The sequence below is a fragment of the Carettochelys insculpta genome, chromosome 10 (assembly GCF_033958435.1).
Source record: "Carettochelys insculpta isolate YL-2023 chromosome 10, ASM3395843v1, whole genome shotgun sequence".
NCBI lineage: Eukaryota > Metazoa > Chordata > Testudines > Carettochelyidae > Carettochelys > Carettochelys insculpta.
The window spans coordinates 5076970-5094411 of NC_134146.1; the positions used below are offsets into that span (position 1 = coordinate 5076970).

Genomic DNA, 17442 nt, shown 5'->3' on the forward strand with positions numbered 1-17442 from the left:
GTCTGCAACCAGTTGTCAGCTCTGTGTATCTTGTGTTGTTTAGTGCAACTGTCTGGGAGGGGCCCTTTAAGGGAGCGGCTTGCTGTTGAGTCCGCCCTGTGACCCTGTCTGCAGCTGTGCCTGGCATCCCTATTTCGATGTGTGCTACTTTGACGTGTAGACGTTCCCTCGCTGCGCCTATTTCGATGTTGGGCTGAGCAACGTTGAAGTTGAACATCGACGTTGCCGGCCCTGGAGGACGTGTAGACGTTATTCATCGAAATAGCCTATTTCGATGTTGGCTGCACGTGTAGACATAGCCTCTATGTTCATTAACTGCATCAATTACCAAGGGGGTGTCAAAACAAAAACTCTAAGTCCTCTGCTGGATATACTACTTTACATTCTCTCTCTCTCTCTCATGCATGGAGAAGCAGCAAACTGGATTGTGCCAGATGATCTTCACTGGGCCCAGAAGACCATTAGCAAGCAAAGCTCTGCAAGCCAGTGAGGGGGAATGAAGGATATTCTGCAGCTTATAATAAGGCTCTTCCACCTCTGAGCGACACATATAAGGAGTCTGCAACTTTCTTGATCAGATGCTTGAAGTGTTTAAAATCATCTAGAGATGGAGAAAGAGGCAGCAGCAAGATTGCCTCATCTGAGGAGGAAGAGATTTGCCACAGGAGAAACATGCTTATCAGCTCTAGTCACCTGCTCTTAAAAGATTCCTCGTCAGTCAGGTCTCCTGGAGGGAGCAGGTGATGCAGACTGCACCTATCTATGGTGGATGGTACTGGATGCTCTGGAAAACTATTGGAAATAAGCTACCCCAAAACTCCCAATATGACCTAGCAGGAGGTTCATAAGTTATAGGAGGAAGCACTCCAAGAGTGCTCACACCAGCAAAGCACTGATGGTAGCTGTGGGCCATGAGCAGTTACAGCTACAACGCAGGCTTCTGGAAAGGGGTGCTATAGGAGTGAGGGAAAGAACCCTGGACTGACACTTGAGGCACCAAGACAAGGTCTTTATCAGTATCCTCCTCTGCAAGCTCACTCTGAAATGGTGGATTGCCTGGAGAGATACCAAATGAAAAGGTCAACATTGGATGACTTTCAGGCAAACTCCATGTTCTCACTACAGACAGAGTGTCACACCCCAGGAGCTGAGTAATGGACATCTCTGATGCATCTAGGTCCCACAGGAAACAGAATTCATGTGGTACCAAGAACTTTATCAATACCAAGCCTGTAGTCCGTGCTGAGGTGAGCACAGCCAAAGGTGATGATAGCGGACACTCAGTGGTAAGCATTATTGCTAACATCACCAAAGGTCTTGAGCACTCTGAAGGATGTGCATTCAGAACCTGAGTGGACTACTTTGGTGCTGAGGAAGTAAGGGAAGGAACAAGAGCCTTTCTGGCACTGATAGCCTCTCCAGGCTGGTGGGTTTACTGACTTCAGTCTAGCTGTGCCCTGCATACTTGAGGGGCTAGCAGACTTATGGGTACCTGATTAAAGATCCAGGAAGTGCAGGATAGCTGATGATATCAATGACCTCATAATTTTACAGGTAGTTTCTGTACCCGTTAAACCAGGTGCACAGTCCCATTACGGCTTTTGGGAGAAGTCCTGTCCCTTTCTCTTCAATGCTCTGGAGGTGTGGCACATTGATGTTGCAGAGACAGCAGACTTACTTGGAGACCAGCAGCACTGAAGCTGGGACAACTGGGCATAACCTCCCAGTAAAAGGAAAATTACCAACTAGCTAATACCTATCTAAATATAAAGAAAATATTTTTAAAGATAAGAAGCTGCATTACTACTAGCTATGGAAACTAACACTAGTAAATAATAATATGGAGATACACATCTCAGAGCTGAAAGGGACCTTGAGAGGTCATTGAGTCCAGTCCCCTACCCTCTTGGCAGCACCATCTATGTGCCCCAGATCCCTAAATGGCCCACTCAAGGATTGAATTCGCAACCCTCAGTTTAGCAGGCCAATGCTCAAACCACTGAGCTATCCCTTCCCACTACTAGTATTCTTAGTGACTATTAGTGAAGAAGTGGAAAGTTAAGGAAATCTAAATGGGACAATTGCAGGAGCTCCATCTCAGGCTGAAGCAATTCAGGAGGAACTCAGAGTGGTTTGCCTGTGCAGTGTTATTCCAGTACGCAGCACTGACAGTCATGTGTGAAAGGGCTAAATGGACACTGCTATGAGATATCATCCATCAAAAGGTACAGGGGCTACTAGCACATCTAGAGTGAAGCAACAATGTGGAAACTACCAACTAACTTCTTATTTCTGGAAAAACACATCTGTGTAAATCAGAGGGTCCCTGAAGTGTGGAGCATACCCTGGAAGTGTGTGTGGTGGGGCTTAGGGAGCAATATCCAGCCCATCCCTGCCACAGCACTGCTCCAGTCCCACCCCTTGCCATGCCCCTGATTCCCAGTCCCACCCTCAGCTGTGTCCCTGGTTCCCATCCCAATGCCTGGCCCCATCTCCAGCCATGTCTGTTCCTGACCCAAGGCCAAGGCAATAGGCAAGGCTTGGAATGGAGCTGCACCTGACTATGGGCCTTGGCTGCCAGCCTTCTCTGCTGCTCAGCTGTGGCTCTGTTTCTGGTCCCAGTCTCAGCCCATGACCATGGTCCCACTCTTGGTTCCAGATCCACACCCAGCTGCAAGCACATCTGTATTCTTCTCCCCTGAGTTGTGGCCCTGCTGAGGTGGCCCCACCCTCAATTTGGGAGCTGCTAGTGTAAATGCACTCAGATAACATGATTATTTGTACAGTACAGCAGTAATTTCTAGAGCCCACTGCCTCAATTGTTCTAGACACCACAAAAAGAGTGAAGAAGACTGTCACCTTATACACTGAAATGTAATAAATAAGCAATAATTACTACTATGTAGGCTATGGGGAAATACTGGCAAGTCCATTAACTAGGTAAGGCATAACTGGACCATACCCTTTGAAACAATTTAGGCTTATCTCAGATCCCTACACTGAATACAGGAGGACTGGCTGTTTGTACTAGCAGCACAGAGCAACAAAAACTCAGAGGGTTTTTTGTACTTACTGTTAGGGATCTAAAGACCCTGATACCTCTAATTCTAAGAGGCCTAACAACGGGCTGATGAAGATACAATGAAGAGGTAATTTTCTAAATGTTGCTTTTCCTCTTTAATCTAATTGATTTGCTGAAGAGGAAGAAGCCTGGATGACAGAGCTAAAATAACAAAGTGCCGCCCATATTCTCCCAAATAAACTACCACTTTCAGAACACTGAGAAATTCTACTGAGCATGCCCACAAGACCCAATGTGCAGCAGCCACTCTCATAGTCACTTCATGGGCACTAAAGGCTATCCATATCTGATCTTAGGCTCCAACCCTTAATCATCAAGCAACTTGAAACTATTCTGAGGAAGAGGGAATTTGAGTCTCACTCTTATTCCATAGTGCAAATCATACTCTGTTGAATTGTTTGCAATGCCAGACATGTCTCGATGCCTAAAACCAGTATCTTGGAGCAACGAGCACATCCTTGACCACAGCAGTTTCTACTAGTACAGATGTTCCATGAGGCAGGCTGAGAAGAATAGTAAGCAGCAGAACTTTGTTGCACTAAACATTATGTGGCACACCATGTAGGAAGTAATGAGGATAGAATAACACTTTTCCATAGCTATTTCGCCACCTGTTCCAGGTGAGGGTGGAACGAACAGCTTCCAAATCAAAAAAGGCCTAATAATTCCATAACAGCTTCTCATTTCTAGAGTAAAGGGAACAACCTCAAATATCCCCACAAGACTTTGAAAAAAGGATGCCTTATTCTTCAGAGGAGGGTTTTTCTCTTAACCTTCCTGTGATGAGTAGAAAGTGTTGAAATTTTCCTGTGTGTCAGCCAGGAACAGAACCTGGCAAATCATCCTCACAGTTGTCTAGAAAACCCAGGCAAAAAAGAGAAAAGTTACTCACCTGGTAACTAGACGTGCCCCCGTGGGTGCTCCATATCAGATGCTGGGCCAGCCCCGGCACCGCAGATCAGAGATTTGCAAAACAGTTGCCGCTTGGATCGTGCCTTCACAGAAGTGTGCCAGGCCCTCCGGGCGCTTCTAGTCTCATGCGCAATCTGGTTTGAGCCAGTTCCTCAAAGCCGCTTCGGAAGTATGCATCTGAAGGACAGAAGACAAACTCCGAAGCGGGGGGGGGGGACGGGAGTAGCAGAGCACCCACGGGGACACATCTCAAAGAACCATCGTTACCACCCAGGTGGGTAACTTCTCTTTTTTCTTCGAGTGGTCCCTGTGGCTGTTCCATATCAGGTGACTACATGGTAGTGGCCCCCCCAAAACCATGGAGGCGGGTACCAGAGTTAGATGTCAGTAGTCACTGAGAGCACAGCTGTTGAGAGGCTTGTCTCTCCAGCCATCTGGTGATGTATGGCATAATGCTTGGCAAAAGTATCGTAAGATGACACGTCACTGCTCAGCAAATGTCCTTCAGAGGGACGCCCTTGAAAAATACCACAGATGCTGCCATCGCCCTAGCAGGGTGAGCTTCAGGAGGGACAGATAATGCTGTCTTCCACAAAGAAAAATATGGTATTGGAACATGTCCAAGGTGACAGATATCATCCACAGGACGTCCAACGGAGAGCATCCTTTGAGAAAGCAGTCATCCAGGTACGGGAATATTAGAACGTCTCAATGACGTCCATATGCTGACACCACCTCCAGGGTCTTCGAGAAAACTCCGGGTGCTGTGGAAAGGCTGAAGGGCAGTACCCTGTATTGAAAGTGGTCTGTTCCCACCATAAACCGGAGGAAGCGTCTGCGAGCTGGGTGGATCGTTATGTGAAAGTAGGTGTCCTGCAAGTCAAGGGCTGTGAACCAATCTCTGACATCCAGCGCAGTGCTTATGGAAGCAACAGTAATCATTTTCAAGTGCTGTTTGCGTAGGTAGCTATTTAATGCGTGTAGGTCCAAGATGGGTCTTCATTCCCCTGTCTCTTCCTCTGTAAGGAAGTAATGGGAGTAGAATCCTTTTCCTCTGAATTTGTGAGATACTTGCTCCACCACTCCTATCACAAAGAGGTGGTTGACCTCTTATTTTAACAGGGTCTCATGAGAGGGGTCCCTGAAGAGGAACAGGATGGGCAGAGTGGTAAACAGTATTGCATGGAACGGAATGACACAGCCCACTGAGACTATTTCCAGCACCCAAATGTCTGTAGTGATCTTGGACCACTGACAGTAAAAGTGCCGTAGTCAATAATGAAAGACGTTAAGCCGGTGGTTTGCGTTGGACCATGGAGATGGTAGCACAGGCCTCGATGGAGGAGTCAAAGTTGCTGCCTTGAGTTTTGCGGAGGTGAACTGTGTTGTTGTTGGTTATACCTTCTAGACGGCCTATGGGATTGTCTGGATTGATCATAAACCCTCTGTTGATAGGACTGCTGCTGGTATGGGTAATTGTATCATCTCTGATATGGGTAATATCTATTCCTTTTACATGGCCGAGTATATGTCCCTAAAGTTCTCAGTGCTGTTCAAGAATCTTTACTGGAATGTAGTACAGTATCTGTAGCTTCAGTAAATAATTTGCTTTTGTCAAAACGCAGGTCTTCGACCTTGGTCTGTAATTCTTCAGGTATCCCGGAGGTCTGGAGCCAGGATACTCACCTCATAACCACAGCCGTCACCGTGGAACGGGCAGCAGTGTCAGTGACATCTAAGTCTATCCGTACACCTGTATGAGATGCTGCATAACCTCTTGGACAATTGCCTTAACAATAGGTTTCTTGGAACCTGTAAGTAATTCATGAGTCGTTAGTTTCATACAGTTATGAAGATTAGACAAATGCACAGCATACTTAGCCATGTGCAATAAGAGGGTAGAAGAGGCATAGACTTTTCTCCTGAACAGGTCCAGCCTTTCAGCATCTGTGTAGGAGACTGTGGATTTATATTGGGGTGCCTTAGACCTCTGTTGTGATGACTCTATTAGCAGCAAGTTAGGCTGAGGATAGTTGACTAAAAATTCCATCCCCTTGGAAGGCACAAAATACTTTTTGTCAGACCTCTTGTAATTGGCTGAGATGAAGGCAGGGGTTCGCCAGATGTTAATCGTTGCTTCCGTTATAGCATCATCTAACAGGATGGCAATCTTGGATGGTGCTGGATGTCAAGTTCTTTAAAAGTGTGTGGTGTTTTTCTGGGACTTCAGCTATTTGAATGTCCTGACTCTGAGCTACTCTTTTAAACAGTTCTTGAAATTGTCTTAAATCATCGGGGCAGGGGAGAGTATCTCCTGGAATAACCGCCTCATCCAGGGACAAGGAGGGTAAGTCTGTCTGGTAAGTTTCCATGCTTTCCTCTAAATCCCCTGGTTGATCATCCACCAGTTCCAATAGGGCGGGAATTATGGATTGGGCCTGTGGAGATGGAAGTGATGGCAGTGATGGAGGGGTAGTTGAATGCCTGTACTCTTTTCTGGATTCGGGAGAGATATCTTGAGATCTGCTCTTATTAGGTGAGAGGTTAGCAGCATGCTCAAGTATCTGGGGATGAGGAGTACTTCCTGTATCCATGCTGGTGATAAGAGTAAGGCAGGTATGACAGCCTTGAAGACAGTGAAGGTGAAGGGGACCTGTGGTAACCACGGCTGTAGGTATGGTGCAGTCACTCTAAGAAAGGTGGTGGTCTCCAGAATGGCGATGGAGGAGATATTGGACATTGACATGACAGTACCGTGGGAAAGCACGGAGACATGGGTTGAGGAGAGAATGTCAGAATTGGTGAATGAGGTGGAGACCTATGGTGCCAAGTCTTGGCCTGAGCCCATTTCAGTTCTCTCTGGGAGTCAGTGACCATCAGCACTGTATGCGGTGCAGGATAAGCCAGTGAGGATAGCTCCAGTGCCATACTCAGTGCTGAGACCACTGGTGCCACTTCCTGTACCAATTGATCTTTATGTATTGGTATTGGTGAATTCCGTGAACTCATCAGTTCCGGGCAGGATTCTTGCATCAGCACTGGTGGAGCAAGTTTCTTAGGCTTAGGCCACTTGTCCTCCTTAGTTAGTGAGGAAGCTCAGCTCTCAGTACGACTCATCTTGTCACCAGATGAAACAGGCAAAGATTGAGGTGGAGATAATTTCTTTTTCTTACGGCTTTCCGGGGAGACCAATAAGGTCACTCGGCATATTTTTGAACCGTTGCCATGCCTTCAGGTGTTGGCTGGTCCACAGTATCAGACTGGAGAGCTTTTTCAAAGAGAATCATTCTTAATCTCATTTCTCTGTCTTTTCTAGCTCTCCCTGTAAGTTTAGAGCAATGTGAGGCATATGGCACTCTCCTAAACAGCATGTACATTGAGAGTGGCCGTCTGAGGCCAGCATTGCCTCCCAGCAAGAGTCACACTTTTTCAAACCTGATGCAGGCATTTCAACAGAACTGTATGTAGGTAGTCCGTCGTGTCTAACAAGGACTTCTTGAGTTTGCACAGGTTCATCGGTTGTGGACTCGCATGTGCCTGAGGAGTCCAAGGTTTGAACCGCATGGGTGTTCACAGTGGGGGCAAGGGAATTGTCCTGGCGTTGGTGCGGCTGTTGCTGTTGCTTTCTTCTTCTCACGAAGATCAATGAGGCATACACGTCGCTGCTCTTCAAAGTTGTCATACGCATGTCGGTCTTTGGAATGCTGCTCTAGCTGATCGGGTTTTAAACCAGCATGAGCAACGTTGGCCTTCACGCAGTCTTATACCTCTTGCGAGGCCTGCCTTGATTCCTTTTGCCCTGGGAGAGTTCACCGTAGAGGAGTTGCTTAGGGATTCTTGACTCCTCCATTCGTATGACGTGCCCTGTCCAGCAAATCAGGGCTTTCAGAATCATGGCTTCAATGCTTGGAGTTCCTGCTTTGTCCAGGAGTTCCAGGTTCGTAACTCTGTCCTGCCATCGAATGCGCAGTATTGACCTTAGGCTGCGTGGGTGGAAGCGCTCCAGCAGTTTTATATGTTTTCTGTACAAGTTCCAGGTTTCACAGCCATACAGGAGACTGGTCAGGACTACAGCCTTGTACCTAGTAGTACACTACCTACTAGAGAACTGGTTATAAAACTAACCTTTTTGTTTTTTTTTTTTTTTTTACTATAACTATTAAATATGAAGCTAATACTATTAGAAACTTGTAAAGAACTACAAACAGTAAAAAACAAAGATCAAAAACTGCTTTTCAGACGTGCTGTTGAGGAGCGCAGGAGAAATCTGTCTGCAGCTGGAGGCAGTTGAGAGGAACTGGCTCAGACTGGATCGTGCATGTGACTAGAAGCAATCTAAGCAGCAACTGTTTTACAAATCTCCGATCTGCGGTGCCCGGGCTGGCCCGACACCTGATATGGAACACCCCCGGGGACCACTCGAAGAAGAATCATAGTTCTGGGAAAGAATGTGAGAAGAATGCGTTAACACACAAGGAGCCTGCCTTAACTTAGAGTTGGGAGAACAGACACACAGAACACCAACTTCTTGGCACATTCTCCAGCATCAAGTGAATCATGACCACCCCTGTCTAAAAAAAACATCAGTGGTACTAACATGTTCATAGCACTCAGAGCAGCAAGCAGGTTCAGTACCTGGAAAACAACCTAGTCCCGGAAACAGTGCCTGACAACTATATGATTATAGCTGATGTGACTATGGAGTTAATTGAAGCAAGAGGGTTACATGAGATTGGCCCACAGAATACTGAATGGAGCCCCTGAAAACTTTGAAAAGCATGCAAAAACAAAAGGGGTATGAAATGCTCCATCACAAATGCAGCCCTAAACCTGAACATCCAGAGAGGTAACCTGGTCTTGACTTGGAATTCTAAGGGCAGCAGGACTTCAAGGTGGTCTCTCAAAAATGTATGAGAGACTACAGAGCACTTCAGTGATAGAACACGGACCTTACTAGTAAGAAGTTGAACATTCACCAGAACAATCAATTCAAACACAGGATTGATTATACTGGCTTTGAGGAACCCAAAGACTCTACAAAAACCGATAGTTTTACAGTAAATGGCAAGAGATAACAGCAATGAAAATGTCACTTGTAGCTTGAGGCACAAATCTCTGAAAAGTCTTGAATCCAGTTGGGCCACCATCACATAAACAGACTGTCCATTTACCAAAGATTGGTCATCATCATCAATAATGTTTTAAATAAAGGCACAGACAGTTTGTAGATGATACAAGTACCTTGGGGGATAAAAGTGAAAAAACATCTGCCCATACTGGAGAAATGGTCTGAAGTAAATAGGATGAAAGTCAGTAAGGACAAGTACAAAGGACTCCATTTCAGAAGGAACAATCAATTGCACAAATAAAAAAAAGTGTGATATGACTACCTCAGAAAGAGTACTGTGGAAAGGAATCTGGGATCATGGCAGATCACAAGCTAAACATGAGTCGTCATAGCTCTTGAAAAAACACTCCAAACATCATTCTGGTATGTATTAGCAGGTGTGTTGTAAGCAAGACAGGAGAAGTAATTCTTCTGTTGTACTCCATGCTGATAAGGCCTCAGCTGGAGTACTGTGTCCAGTTTTGGGCACCACATTTCATGAAAGATGTGGATAAACTGGCAAAAATCCAAGGGAGAGTCTCAAAAAGTAATTAAAGGTCTAGAAAATATGACCAATGAGGAAAGATTGAAAGAAATTGATTTCTTTAGTCTGGAGAAGAGAAGTCTGAGGAGAGAACATAACAGTTTTCAAGTACTTCATATGTTGTGAGAAGATGAAAGAAAACCTCATTTACCACCGAGGATAGGACAAGAAGCAATGGGCTTAAATTGCAGCAGGATGGGTTTAGGTGGAATAACAGAAACAGCTTTTTGTCAGGGTGATTAAGCATTGGAATAAATTGCTTAAGTAGGTTATGGAATCTCGGTATGGAATCTGCCAATAATGATCTATTTAATCCTGCTGTGACTGCAGGGGACTAAACTGGACGACCTCTCAAGGTCCAGTCCAGCCCCATAATTCCCTGACTAATGACAAGGGTGGGGAACTTCTATGCCACAGGCTAGATCCAACCCCCTGGTTAATTTCATCCGGCCCATGGCAAGTTTACACCAGAAGCCCTGAGACTTTGTTCCTCTCACCCCCACTGGGCTGGAGCTGTGAGCACTGCTGCTGGCTCACAGCAATCAGAAAAGCTCAGCACTCCGTTTACAGGTGCTGCCCCTACAGCTCCCAATGGCGAGGAATGCAGCAGTGCTTGCAGGCAAGGGCAGCACATGGAGCCACCTACAATCTCTTCCCCGCCCTGGAGCCACAGGGATGTGCTGAACACAGCCACTTTCTAAAGCAGCAGCAGCTGCTCACGGCTAGGGCAGGCAGGGAGCCTGTTTTAGCTCTAATGTGCCACCAAACAGGAGCTTCCTGGGGTAAATGCCTTGCTCCCCTCCTGCACCCCAACTCCCTCCCAAAGCCTGCACACCCCCAACCCCAGCTTGCTCCAGTGCCCTAGGCCCACCCAAAGTCTGCACCTAATTCCAACCTCCTGCTTGGACCCCCCTCTTACATCTCAAACACCTCATCCCCAGACCTAGCCCACAGCATGCACCTGCAGTTGGAGGCCTCATCCCTTCCTATACCCCAATCCTCTGCTGCAGCCTGGAGCCACCTTCTGCATCCCAAACTTCTCCGTTCTGGACTAAGCCTTCTGCACCTCCACCCCACAAGGCTCTGCATGGCCCCTAAGAGCAAAAAAATTCCACAACCCTGATATGCAAAGTTGAACCAAAGGTCCTTCTAAGCCCACTATCATGTCTGCTGACAGTGGTCAATGCAAGGTGCTACAGAGGGGACAAACAGAACAGAACAGGCAATCAAGTGATTCATCCCATCATCCACTCCCAGCTTCTGGCAAACAGAGAATATGGCCATTCAGAGCATGCTTGTACATTTTTGCCCATCCTGGCTAATATCTATTGATTTACTTTCTAGGTGTTTTTGAACCCTGTTAACAGTTTTGGCCTTCACAACATTCCCCCAGCAATGAGTTTGACAAGTTCACTGTTTGCTGTGTGACGTTTGCTTTAAATTTGGTGACTGCCGTAGTCCTGTTATGAAAAGGAGTGAATAAAAATTACCTTTTTCTCCACACCAGTCATGATTTTATAAACCTCTGTCAGATCCTCACTTTGTCTCCTCTTTTCCATGCTGAAAAGTCCCCGTTCTATTAATCTCTACTTATACGGAAGCTGTTCCGTAGCTCTAATCCTTTTGATTGCCCTTCTACATACCCCTGTCAATTCCAATATATCCCTTTTGAGAAGAAGCAGGAAATTCTGCACACAGTATTCAAGATGTAGGCGTACTGTGCATTTATATGTCTGCATTATATTTTCCATATTGTCATCTTTACTGTTCCTACTGGTTTCCAACTTCGGTTAACTTTTTGACTGCCACTGCACACTGAGTGGATGTTTTCAGAGAAGTATCCACTCTTATTCCATGATCTCTTTCACAAGTGTCAATAGCTAATTTAAACCCCATCATTATGTATTTATAATTGGGGTTATGTTTTCCAAGGTGCATTACTTTGGATTTCACAACACTGAATTTCACCTTCCATTTTCTTGCACAGTCAGAATTTATTTGTATAAAAGTTTTCATGCAACTTATGGATATTTCACTTTGTTAAATAGAAATTAAAAGATACGGTTTTCAATCTTCCTCATTCTTGTGAAATTCCCTTTTCTACTCCTTCATCAACACAACCTATTCTGTCATATATTATATATAAACATTTAAAAATGTCACTTTTTCAGCTGTCTGCATTTGCGTGATGAAAACAAATGGGACTCTTCCATTTGAGACTCTCAGACCTTTTGAGACAGGCCAGTCCTTGCTTATAGACAGCCCCCCAACCTGAAACAAATACTTATCGCCTACCGCACAGCACACAACAGAAACACTAACTCAGGAACCAATCCCTGCAACAAACTCCACTGCCAACTCTGCCCAAGTATCTACTCAAGAGACACCATCATAGGACTTGGCCATATCAGCCATACCAGCCATATCATTAGGGACTCATTCACCTGCACATCTACTAATGTGATATATGACATCTTTTGCCAGCAATGCCACTCTGCCATTGGACATTCTCTACACAAGAGAATAAATAGACACAAAGAATGATAACATACAAAAAAAAACAGTAAGAGAACGTTTAAATCTCCCTGAACATTCAGTAACAGATTTAAAAGTGCCTCTCTAACAACAACAAAAACCAAAAACAGACTTCAAAGAGAAACTACAGAGCTGCAATTCATTTGCAAACTTGACACTATTAATAGGGATTTGAATAGGGACTGGAAATGGCTGGCTCATTACAAAAGCCATTTTCTCTCTCTTGCTATTCATACCGCCTCATCAACTGTTGGGAGTGTGCCACATCCAACCTTACAGGACTGGCCTCATTAGCAATGGTCCTCCACTTGCCAAGGTAACTCCCCCTTCTTTTCATGAGCTAGCATACTTAAGCCTTCTTCTGCAATTTCCATTTCACGCATGTGAAGAAGTGGGGTTTTACCCACAAAAGTTTATGCCCAAATAAATCTGTTAGTCTTAAAGGTGCCACAGGATTTCTTGTTGTTTTTGCAAATACAGACAAACACCGCTACCCCTCTGATACTTGCTTTCATTTGACTCCTCCTTTGCTAAGGAAAATATCTGTTCAAACCACATGGTCCTTCACAAGTATCAGCTTTCTCCCACATTCTTAGTTTGAAAACTTCTTTATAGCTTTTTTATTTACATGCCAGCAATATGCTTCTGTTTATGTGGAGCCCATCCTCCCACTATAGGCTCCTCCTGTTCCAAAGGGTTCCTCTGTTTCTAACAAATCTAAGCCTCTCTTTCCTATACCATCATCTCAGCCATGCAGTTAGACGTTACCGTTCTGCCTATCTAACTGGCCCTGTATGTGGAATTGGAAGTATTCCGGAGAATACTATCATGCATTTCAATCTCTTACTTAGCAGTCTAACATTGGCTTCCAGGATTTCTCTCCTACATCACTGGTACTTATATATACTACAACCACCGGTTCCTCCCCAGCACAGTATGTAAGCTGTCTAGATGTCTCGAGAGAGCTGCAACTTTCACCTTGGCAGGGAAATTCACCACACGGTTCTTTCAGTAATGAATAACCTGGTCATCTACATTTCTAATGATGAAATCCCCACCCCAGCCCCAACGCCTAATCAGCAAATTGTCCATTACTAGTATAATGGGATGGAGGCCTCAGTGACAATGAAAGGAACTTACGGATGATTGCTGACCAACTGAAAGTGAGCTTCTCAGCGCCATGGGCAAGAGGCTGATGTCATTCTTGTATGTCTAATTGGTGGAGAATATTGAATACGTGGAGGTGATATCTTAAGTATACACTACTGGCGTGATCATCACTGTAATAGCAATCTCTCCCCAAACCCGAGCCCCTCAGACATGAGATTTGAGCACGAGTCTTGTTCTGTACACCTGTTCCACAAACATGAGGCCAATTGCCTTGAGTATACGAGTCACCACAAACCACGAAAACCCAAACATTCAAACTTTGCGTATTCGCCTGGTTAACCACCATACTGTCCCACAGACTCTTGTGACAATGGTTGATGTGCCTGGATATGAGAAGCTGCTTCCCTCTCTCTTCTTCTTTGCTTGGCTGGTGTGATGTTCAGTCATACATACTTGCACTTTGAGCATTAAAGTATTTGTACATATTTTGTTTCATTTTGTGTGCAAATCAGTGATAATTAATTGAATAATGAACTGAAAACAATAATTAATTGAATAATGGATTGAATAATTTGAAAATGCCCCCAAAACGTGAGCAAATGTGTGATCAGTGAAAGTGCTTCCAATATTGCCTTTGGAAGATAAATTAAAAGTTCTTGAAAAAACTTGTCCAAGGTGAAACTACTTGTTCTGTTAAGCGCTTTTTTTTTTTGTGTGTTAACAAATCTATAATTCATACAATAAAGAAAAATAGGGATGCTATTAGGGCCAGTGTTGCAAATGGCACACCGACATTTTTGAAAGCATCTGGGATGCCACATGATCCACTCTTAGAAAAACGGAAAAGGGACTGAATATTTGGCTGGAGGACCAGAACCAGAAAAAATGCCTCTTAGTGCACATAAAAGAAATCGGCAGTCATGTAGCACTTTAAAGACTAACAAAATGATTTATTAGGTGATGAGCTTTTGTGGGAATGACCCACTTCTTCACATCAATAGCATTTCCACCTCAGACTGACATATATATAGTAGAGGTTAAAAAAAAAAATTGCAGTAAAAACCCACAAATCAAGTATAGGACTGAAGGAGGGCAGTGATGGGTGATGGACATTAAGCGTCTTGTCTGACAATTACGAACATCAAAGTAAGAAAAGCAGTCCTTGGAATGCATGAGATAATTGCTGTCTTTGTTCATATCAAGTCTTAATGTGTCGAATTTGAATATTCAAATCGTTTGATGTTCGTAATTATCTCAGGCAACAAGAAGTCCTGTGGCACCCTATAGACTAACAGATATTTTGGAGCATAAGTTTTCGTGAGCAAAGACCCACTTCATCAGATGGGTCTTTGCCCATGAAAGCTTATACTCATGCTTAGTCTATAAGGTGCCACAGGACTTCTTGTTGTTCTTGAAGCTACAGACTAACATGGCTACCTCTCTGACACTTATCTCAGGTAAGACACTTAACATCCCCCACCCCCTTCTTTCAGTTCTATGTACTTGGTTTGTCAGTTTTTATTGCATTTTTTTAGACCTCTGTACTATATAATTGTCAGTCTCTACTGGAAATGCTACTGATCTGAAGAAGTGAGTCTGTCCCATGAAAACTCATCACCTAATAAATCATTTTGCTAGTCTTTAAAGAGCTTCATGACTGCTGTTTTGTTTTGTTAGAATACAGACTAACAGGGCTACCTCTTTCTTAGTACACACATTTGCAATAAAGCCAAATGAATTTACAAACAACGCACTGAAATTGCAGAGGGAGATGCAGGAAAGTCCTAGCCCAGAAAGGGCAGGTTTGATAAGTTTAGAAAGTGCTATAACCTGCATATCGTGAAGTGGGTAGGGGAGGCAACATTGGCCAATCACGAAGCAGCAGCTCAGGTTCTTGACTATATCAAGAAACTGATTGAGCAGAAGGGCTATTTGCCAAAGCACGTTTTGAATGCAGACAAGACCAGCCTGTTTTGGAAGTGTATGCCTGAACACGTTTCTTTCAACAGAAGAGAGATCGGCTCCAGGATTTAAGGGAGCAAAGGACGGCTTAATCATCTTATTTGGAGCAAACATTTCAGGTGATCACATGATAAAACCTATGCTTCTTTACTGAGCCCTTAATCCATGTGTTCTTAAGGAAAATAATAAAAATCATCTTCCTGTTTTCTGGTGAGCTAATAGAAAAGTGTGAGTAACTGCTGCACTTTTTTTGAACTGGTTGCTTTGTTCCTGAAGTTGAACATTACCAAACAACAAAACAATTGGCAGTTAAAGTGTTGATGATTCTGCACAATGCACCCTGTCAATGCACCTGGACTCATTACTGTTGGCTCACCCTAATGCTGAGGTCATCTTCCTCTTCTCTGTCACAACCTCACTCCTTCAACCCATGGATCACAGTATAATAAAAATGTTCAAGAGTTATTACACCGGATGCACATGCGACCACATCAAAGAGATCACTGAAAAAATCCACAACTTATGGTGAAAGATGTGAATGATGGGTACACCATCACAACTGAAATAACCAAAATAAAAGAATCACTGGATGACATAAGACAGACAGTCTACCCTTAATTATGTGCGGTGGAAACTTTGGAAGGAGACAGTGAACAATTTCACTGGTGTTCCTCCAGCTGAGGATGAAATTAAAAAAATTGTAGTGACTGCAAAATGTTTGGGCAGGGAGGTTTTGATGGAATGGAGTCTCATGAAGTTGCCAACCTGCTTGATTCTTGCTCTCAGGAGTTAAGAAAGACCTGCAAGAACTCACAGTAACATTTAGTAATGATGAAAGTGAACAGTAGGAGGATTTGAGAACCAAAACCACAGCTAATTCTAGCTAATCTTAACATTTTTTTGCGCCAAATTTCAAACCAGACTGGTGATGGAAATTGTTCCCTTCATGGAGCAAAGCTTGACCAATAGACAAGGCTTCAACGAATTGCTACGACCACTCCGAGAGCAAAAAGACCTTTGTAAAAGGATGAGTCAGCCTAAATACATTTCATGCTTTCTTCAAATCGTAGAGAAGGGCACTCCACAAGAGCTCTCCCCTCAACCATCATGCAATGGCATAAAAAATGGGTCAAGGGGCTGCTAAGTCAGCTCAAGCCTCACCTAACAATGGCACACATCATTTATGAAAGCGTCATCTCAAGATCAAAGTTTCTGTACATAGTTTGATTTACTTAATACCACACTAGTATTTAAGATGTGTAAAATGTCATTTACATTCACTTTTTTTAGTGTGCTGTCTTTCGGTTTGATTTTAGGGGATGTAAAAAATATTTTAAGGGCTTTCATACATTTCCTCTTGATCGCCATTCCCATAATCCTATTTTTCCCCACAGAGTCTTAAGCTCCTCTATCACAAATTCCCTTACTGTGGGGTTTTCAAGACTGTAACCCTCATGACCTGGGCAAGGGGGGGAGGGCATGTTGAACTTTATCCAGTTCTGGTGTCCAAACTTCAAAAAGGATGTTGAAAAACTGGAAAGGGCTCAGAGTAAAATTAAAGAATGATTCATGGTCTGGAAAGCCAGCCATACAATAAAAAAAAACTAAAGTAGCTCAAGTACTTATGTTGAAGATTAAAAGATTATTTGACTATGGTCCATAATTGCCTAGGCACAAAGATGAAACTGGACAGATGTCTCTGACTGCTAAAAGTAAAAGGATGAAAAGATCTAGTGACTGGAAACTGAAGTCATCAGAGTTAAGACTAGAAATACGATATTAATTTTAAGCACTCACGTAACTAACCAGAAAATCCAAGAGATGTGGCAAATTCTCCACTATTCGGAATTTTAAATCAAGACTGGATCTTTGTAAAAGGCTAGAGCAGCCTTATTGTGATAGATGCAGGAAGCCAGTGGATGAAATTGTATGGCCTACTATACAGGAGATCAAACTGGATGATTATAAAGATCTCTTCTGGCCTGTATAGCTATATGGGCCTGTGAACAAAAAGATACAGTCCCACCCCAAGAAATAAACATAGCATTAAATATATGTCAATGTAGTAACTGAAAAAAAAAACAGTAAAATAACTTTTCAAAGATTCATTCTGAAAGTTTATATAAGGCGATATTTTTCAAGCTTAATTATTTGTGTAAGATGTACCTTTTCTACTTGATTAGCCATCAC

The 17442-nt window shown here is 43.8% G+C and overlaps 1 protein-coding gene across 5 annotated transcripts in view; it reads right to left on the bottom strand.

The window, feature by feature from the left end:
* Positions 1-17442, bottom strand: part of ARMC8 (armadillo repeat containing 8) — a 138223-nt gene that overhangs the window by 65254 nt on the left and 55527 nt on the right. The gene's annotated exons all lie outside the window — the stretch shown is intronic.